The sequence below is a fragment of the Thunnus thynnus genome, chromosome 22 (assembly GCF_963924715.1).
Source record: "Thunnus thynnus chromosome 22, fThuThy2.1, whole genome shotgun sequence".
Classification (NCBI taxonomy): domain Eukaryota; kingdom Metazoa; phylum Chordata; class Actinopteri; order Scombriformes; family Scombridae; genus Thunnus; species Thunnus thynnus.
In genome coordinates this window covers 18,096,497-18,104,519 of record NC_089538.1, presented here as the reverse complement: position 1 = coordinate 18,104,519, position 8,023 = coordinate 18,096,497, and the positions used below count along the sequence as shown (strand labels likewise).

At 42.8% G+C, this 8,023-nt stretch overlaps 1 protein-coding gene across 2 annotated transcripts in view; it reads right to left on the bottom strand.

The window, feature by feature from the left end:
- Nucleotides 1-2,968: 2,968 nt before the first annotated feature.
- The window catches only part of arhgef40 (Rho guanine nucleotide exchange factor (GEF) 40), a 43,343-nt gene continuing 38,288 nt past the window's right edge, over nucleotides 2,969-8,023 (bottom strand). For both annotated transcript variants that reach the window (XM_067579108.1, XM_067579109.1), the window contains exon 27: nucleotides 2,969-7,901. The gene's annotated coding sequence lies outside the window, so the exon portion shown is untranslated. The remainder of the gene's footprint in view (nucleotides 7,902-8,023) is intronic.

Here is an 8,023-nt window from a genome sequence, read left to right as displayed (position 1 = left end):
TGGTAGCATTTTGCTGAACTTAGCTGCTGCTGGAAACAAGGCTGATGAGAACAGTGAAAATGAACCGAACAGTAACTTTGCCTTAAAACCAAAACAATTAGCTAAGAGAGGGTGAAAGAACTGCAGAGTTGGGTGATGATTCTCTGTGGGTTTGTCACTGTGAGTGACCCCCTTTCAAATTGTTTGTCATTGGTTTTTCGCTGTTATTATAAAACATACCGGTTGATGCTGCTTTAAACATCACTTAAAAGCACAATCTGCAATTGGTGCTCAATACGTTTTCTTCTTTCAGTCACATTTCAGCCAATGCGGTGTACATACTGGACCTTGTATTGAAATGGGTGCACTAAATGAGGATTGGGCCTTTAATTACAGCCCTCAAATTAAAAAGTACCTTGTTGCTTTACACCTACCAGAGAGGATGAAACCGTTGTTCTCATTTAGGGTTTCAGGATCCATAAACGTTGCCTACAGACAGCTGTGAGTCTTATCTACTGAGTTAATATCTGATTCTATGGGAATCTGTTTGAATTTATATCCATGATCTAGATGATTGATCTTGATTTGGAACATATCTCAGCGTGCTTTGGGAGCTCTATCATATTATCCTTGGTCAAGAAAACAGTTACTTCAATAAGTTCAACAAGTCCCGATTGAACTCAAATATTATTATTAGATTTTCGCCATCTGCTTTATCTGCTCCATCTGCGTCAGCATTTAAAAGTATGGAGTACTGAGTTCAGAGTAGACTTTTTGTTTTTCCTACAAATTGTTCTCATGTTCCATTTTCCATGTGAGTGGCTTGCATGAGCGAGCGTGCAGTAGAAGGGCAACAATGAAACGGTAGAGTCAAATCTACAGTACGTGGGCCAGGATGTGCGTGGAGTGGCGAAGCCCACACGCCTCTTCCACCACCTCTCAGCCTTTACCAAAGAGAGTTACAGAGCGAGATAAAAATGGTATCACAACAACAAAAACCCAGTTAAATACACTGTTAAGTAATGAATGCAGGAATTTTCACCTTTCCTGTACATTTTGTTTACCTCATTCTCTCACTGTTAAATGCTTTGATTTATTCTTCTCAATAACAGGGCTCCAGTCTAAACAGCATTTAGATGTAACCTCTTCCTGTGCGTGTTTTCTTTCTTTCCCAACATATACTGTAGATGAATATCAGTTAGTTGTTAGTCTGAAAGTTTTCCGGCTAAAGGCCTTGGTTTTAACATTTAGAATTGATGTGCTCAAACACTGTGTGAAGGTAAATGTTGGCTGGGAAATTCAAATGTCTTTGCTGACGCAGAACATATCTCCTGGATCAGCCATTGTAAGCCTGCTATTGTGTATCTGAGAGTGACTGACTAAGTCAGTGGCATATGTGCAGTGCATGCTTGTCTCAGTGTGTGTACATAGTAAATCAATGTGTGTATATGAGCGCACACGTTGCACATTTTGCATGTCAGCAGCCTATATATGTGTCTACAAGTGCATATATGTATGCATGCTCTGTCTGCTGATGTGTTCCTGCAACTGTACTCTGTAGTGTGTGTGTGCGTGTGTGTGTGTGTGCATGTATAGGTGTGTGTGTGTGTCCCTTTCTCTCTGTTTGTGTGTATGCTCATGGTACATATGTGTACGTGTTTGCGGCTGCCACAATGGCATCATCACCCGCCCCTGACGCTTTGATTGTTTTCTCCGCCGCAGCAGAAATGCACCAATTAATATGCAGAGAGTGAGTGAGACAGAGACACACACACACACACACACACACACACAAAACACAAAAAACAACAACAAAAAAAACAGCCGTGAGGGAGGGAGACGAAGAGGGAGGTGTGATGGAGAGAGGAGTGAAGGGGGGGGGGGGGGAAGAGATGGCACAGAGAGAGGGAAAGAATAGGGGGAGATGAAATGAATGATGAGGGGAAAGTGTGTGTATGTGTGTGTGTGTGAGAGAGAGAGAGAGAGAGAGAAAGAAGGAGATGGAGTGAGATAAGGGGCGAGGGTGGAGGGGGGTGGGGTGGGGGCATAGATGGAGGGGATGAAATTTGATACATGTTTGAGTAAAAACAAGAGAAGGAGAGAAAGAGAAAGGAGTGAGGGATGAGGCGGGGTGAGGAGGAGGAGATCAATATGTACATATTCAGTGAGATATGGTGGGAAATCAATTGAAAGGAGGGGAGGAGGAATTGATTCGGGGGGAGGAGGAGGAGGTGGAGGAGGTGGGAGGGAGGAGGAGGGGGGGGGGGGTCACAAGGAGGGAAGGGGGGGGGGGAAGGAGACGAAGGAGGAGGAGGAGGAGTGCAGAGGTGGAGTGATATGTGGCTACGGCTGCTGTCCTTTTTGTCGCAGTGTCAGGGTATTGATACTGTAATACACTCCCCCTCCACCCCACACACACACACACACACACACACACACCATCACCCTCACCCTCACCCACCACCCCCCCACCACCCCCCCCTCACAATGCTGCCGTGACAACGGCTGTCGCGGCGACGCCTACTGGCACAATGCAGCCACAATACTGAGGGCACTGAAGCATCACACACACACTCAGAGAGAGAGAGACAGAGAGAGCATAGCAGGCCAGAGAGACAGAGAAAGAGGAAGGAGGGAATGAAAAAAAGAAGAAGGGGAAAAAAAAAAAGGAGGAGGAGAGATTAAGAGGGAGGGAGGAAGATGGATGGATAGAGAGAGAGAGAGAAAGAGAGAAAAGGATGGAGATGGGGATGGAGATGGAGATGGAGGGAGGGGAAGGGGACGTGGATTGATGGAGAGACAGGAGCGAGGGGAGGAAGGAAGGAAGGAAGAAGGGGAGGTGGAGGAGAGATATGGCGGGATAATATTACATGTGTAAAAACGCCGGAGGGTGTGTGCCCATAGAAACATGTTTAATGGCTTTTATGATTGCAGGGAAGGTTGTGTGAGGTGCGTTTTTTTTTTTTTTTTTTTTGAGTTATGTATGCACTGCATGTGTGCAAACAACAAGGTGTTTATGGTGTAATGTGAGTCCATGTTGGACGACAAATACAGCTTATAAACCTCATATGTTTATATTTATACATACCTGTGTCTAGACTTTGCGTATGAATATGTATACATGTGCAACCACGTATGTATACTGTATATACTATTATTCGGCTGGAATTTTGGAATAAATTATTGATCACGCTCACTCGCTCCTTATAATAGTGTATTTGAGCAATTTTACATTATCCTTGTGATCACATCTGCTGTGTTGACACTTGATTACTCTCTTTATGAATCATATATGACAGTACATTATAAGCCTGCTGCTATTTTGGCCAAGTCACTCCTGTAAAAGAGATTTTTAATCTCAGGTCGGCACTTTCGTGGTTGAATAAAACGGGGGAAAAAAGCTCACGGATGAAGCTGATACAGTACTGTAACAATGCAAATAAAGCTGCAACGGTTAGTTGATCGACAGAAAATGAATCGCCAACTGTTTTGATAATCAAGCCATCATTTCTGAGTCATTTTTAAAAGATGAAATACAGAAATTCTCTGGTTGCGGCTTCTGAAATGTGGCTGTTTTCTGGTTTCTTTGGTCTTCAGTGACAGTAAACTGAATATCTTTACGCTGTGGACTGTTGGTCCGAGACATTTTAGGTTCCACCGTGAGATTTGGGGAACGGTGATCGACATTTTTCACTATTTTCTGACATTTTATAAACCAAAACGACTAATCGATTCATCAAGGAGCCTTAAATGCGAAACAAAAGTGGCGCTTTAAATCTGAAATCAGCATTCAAAGGTTTTTTTTTTAAGTGTTCATTGTGGTGGCGGTTTGTGTCATTGGTGTCAAACTTGTACTCAAAGCAGAAAAAAATAAAATAAAATAAAAAAAAACACACATCACTGCCTGCTTTGACCTCCCTTTGCCAAAATGTCTGCGCCGGCATATTACTGTATCTCCCCCCAACATGCACTCTCATTTACAAAAGAAACGCTTGGCTGGCTGCCTATAAGTCAGTTTATCCGCGTGAGATGACCAACGTCCCTCTTTTTCTTTCCCTTTTTTTCTCTCTCTCTCTCTCTCACTATCTCATACAGTGTGTGTGTGTGTGTGTATGATCTATAGTTCCCTCCCTCCATCACCCCCCCTTCATTCCTCCCTCCCTCCCTCACCCTAACCCTTCTTAATATGATGTAAAAAGCTAATCGCATGCAAATGTCTGTTGTCCCGGTAACCGGGCCTGAAAAATCCCTTTGATGTTTCCCCCGACTCATTCTCTTCACGTTCTCTTTGTTCGCCACAGTCTCGCTGCTTTGTCAACATCCCCCCTTTTACCCCGCTCTCTCTCTCTCCTTCATCCATTCTGCAGCTCTCTCGGCCCTCTCCTAGTTCTCTCCATTAGAAAAAAAAAAAAAAAAAAAAAAGTTCTAACTCTACTTTGTGTCTCCCTCTTTCTATAAGCCCCCCTCTCTATTCTTCCTCTCTCTTTTTTCCCCCTGCCTCCTCTCCCCCTCGTGCTCCTGCTCTCCCCTTGACTGTGCCTCTCTGTCTGTCTGCCCCTTCGCCCTCGCTCATTTCCCATCATTCCCACCTACTGTCTCCTGTCCTCCTCTGTCGCTCCCTTTCTCTCTCTCCCTCAGTTCTGCCCCTTCCTGTTGCTCCCCCCCCCCCTCTCCCCCCTTCTCTCTCCCCCCCCATTTGCCCACCCTTTATCTCTCATTCCTCTCTCTATGTCCCTCACACTCGCATGCACAGATGGACACACACACTCTCAGACATGCCCTCCCTCCTTTTGAGAATTTGATCCCTGGAACTATTTGATATGGCGCTGCACTGTAGTTATCTAATCATTCTGGTTTTTGTGAGGCCCGGTGGAAGCAGCAGCACAGCTGGCTTTCAGAGACCACTCATTACAGCGAGTTTGGGGTTACAAGGCTACAGGCCTCATTTTGAGGTTAGACCTGCAACAAGGTTCAAGCACAACCTCCAACCCTCCCACCCACTTAAATCCCCTCCGGGAGGTTTGGAACTTCCATCCAGTTTTAATTCAACACAGAAATGTAAAAAAAACAGTCAATTTTCATCAAGTAAGCATAACATGCATTTCCAACATTCCTTCCAAAAAAAAAAATGTAAACATCAGGCAAAAGTGTGTCGTAGAAAAGAGCAAGAGAAAAGTTTCCATACATTAATACTGCCTCGCAATGGCATACAAATGTGAGGGATTCTGAATATGACAATCTATACTGCAGCGAGAATGAAAGATGGTGTTCATTACGTTGCTTCCAATATAATGCAATGTACCAAACAGCTAAAGGCTATGAAGTGTACGGGCTTCTCCAAGCCAACAAATTACATATTGATTCAGAACACGGCTCAATAGCCATTTGCAATTTTTGAATTTGGATGCAGATATGAAACGTGCTAAATCTGATAACTGCTGCTGCCGTCTGCAGACACAAGCTTGACCTCCCGCTGCTGCTAGCTTTCGCTACCTGATGGTTTCATATTGTACCTTAACCGTGATATTGTTTGATACACACACTATCCAATCAAACTGGTGAGTGGATGTTGATTGCTTTTACTGACTGTATGCTTACGGTCATAAAATATGAACCACATCATCGACAAAATATTCAAACCTAGAGGATGCCTTTTTTTTTGTGGTTGCATTGGATGAAAAGTTCCAGATATCTTGTACATCATTTTCTACATGTTTCTTTATAATTCAGTATTAATACAATGTACAGTATATAGGAAGAGTCTGAATAAAACTCAGCAGTGTAACATGTATGTCTATTACTGGACCCACTAGTGAATCTTGTGGTGTAGCAGAGGTTAAACTGCTGTTCTGCAGAAGTGAAAGTTATTTTTATCTTTTGTTCCACTTGCTTTGAGACATGGCATCTCAATATTTAGGATAAAGCAATCCCCTGACATCTCAGTAGCACCATATCAAACATTTTAAGCAACTGAAACAAGACAGAGAGTCTACAGCAATGATAGTGGCTCTGTGCTTTAAGCTAAATGCTAACATGCTCACAATGACAGTGCTAACATGCTTGATGTTTAGCAGATATAATGTTCACACCGTCTTAGTTTAGCGTGTTAATATGCTAACATTTGCTAATTAGCACTGAACACAAAGTACAGCTGAGGATGATGGGAATGTCAGTTTAGCATTTGGTCAAAACCAAAGTACAACAAATGAAAACTGCTAAATGAATGTCAGGGAATGACCAAAGTGATTACAGCTCAGTTTGACATGAACATATGAACCAAATTTCATGACAGTCCATCCAATAGTTTTTGGATGGCTGACATTTCACAAAAAAAAACCCTCCAAATGTCAATCTCACGCTGGTGATAGAGGAAAAGTCACAAAAGTCAGTAGGGTTCATCTCCAGAGACCACGAATGTCTGTACAAAATTTCATGGCAATCCACCTGATAGCTGTTGAGATATTTCAGTCTAGACCAAAGCGGTGAACCAAACGCTAGCATGGCTGAAAAAAAATCTGATCCAAACAAGCTGAAAATAAGCATTAAGGGAAGTCTAGGTTCTTTGGGGGAAACCACTTTAAAGTCAGGTTTGATTAAGTTACCTCTTTAAGAATGATCAGATGTAGTTCATGTCTCCTGGCTGCAAGCACAAAACCAATAAAACCAGAATAAAGCATTTTTAACAGAACCTCCTTTCTCCATTTTATGGAGAGAGCATTTCAATCAGGAAAGCTTAGACTAAATGTTAAGACAATACCTCTTTGTACACATATCAACATTGCACAGACACCCATTTTATACATTTGGTATACAGAATATGGCATCTTATATCAAAAGGTATAGTATTAAATTCATTACCAGTACTTACAAGTATACCAAAGAACATTTTAAGGCACCAATAAGCTCATGTTGCTGACATAAGTTACACTTTAAAGAAGACTAAATACCATTTTGCCCTTAAAAACAATACTATTAGCTTAAACATACACAGTAACAGAATGTATAGCAGTCAGATATGATTGGACGTCCTTTTCATCATCAAGGCAATGTTTACTGTACGTGTTCAGATGTAACCTTGCCTGTCGTTGATTTAGCCACTGTACCAGGCTCGAAAATGGCCACAGTGTGTGTGTGTGTGAGTGTGAGCATGTGAATGTGAACAGTGCTCCACTGTCTTATAACAATAAGAATGACTGCATGTGTTGAGCGACACTGTGTGTGCGAATGTTTGTGTGTGTGTGTCTGTGTGTGTGTGTGTGTGTGTGTGTGTGCATGCTCACACCACCCCTGCTTCATTTACATAGATGCTATCACACCTAGCCTATATCACGCATTTTTACACAGGCTGTGGGGAAAAAAAAAGCCTACAGTACTCCATTCAGCGTTATGAAAATGACAAAGTACACAATACATTCTAAATCTGCAATCCTACGGTGGATTTACGCCCCGCATATTACTTCCTGTTTATTATCAGATGCTGGGGCATGTGATGTGTACAGTCAGCCAGCCAGGCAGTCAGTGGTTCAGACCAAGTGGTTTGGCCTAGTGGGGAGCCGCGGGGCAGACAATGGCCGCACTGTGTGGCTGAAGTGCCTTTGGTGTCAATGACTCTGCCAGCAACTGAGACTGGCAGATCCAAAATGGCGGAGCGCAGAGAGCCCTGCTGGTGCTTGTCATGGTTTAAACAGGGCAGTGTTGATCCTTTTTGGATGCAGCTTTTTTTTATTTTTTTTTCCCGGGGATTCATATCAGATCTGCTGGCATGTTAGTTGTTTTAAGGAGATGAAGAGGGCAAGAGGAAGAGGGAAATCGGAGCAAACATGAAGGAGAAGTTCAGATAAAGTCCGAGGGTCTCCTCATGCTCCTTTAAGTCCAGTTTGACTCCCCCAGAGGTGAAATAGAGATGTTCCACGGTCCAGTTTCTGAGAGAAGAAGAAACCAAAAAATTCAAATATTCAATTCTTCTACATCTTGAATTTCATGTTCTTTACATAAGCATTTTCCAGAGTGCATATGTGATTTCTGTCATTAGAAAAAGAGTCGG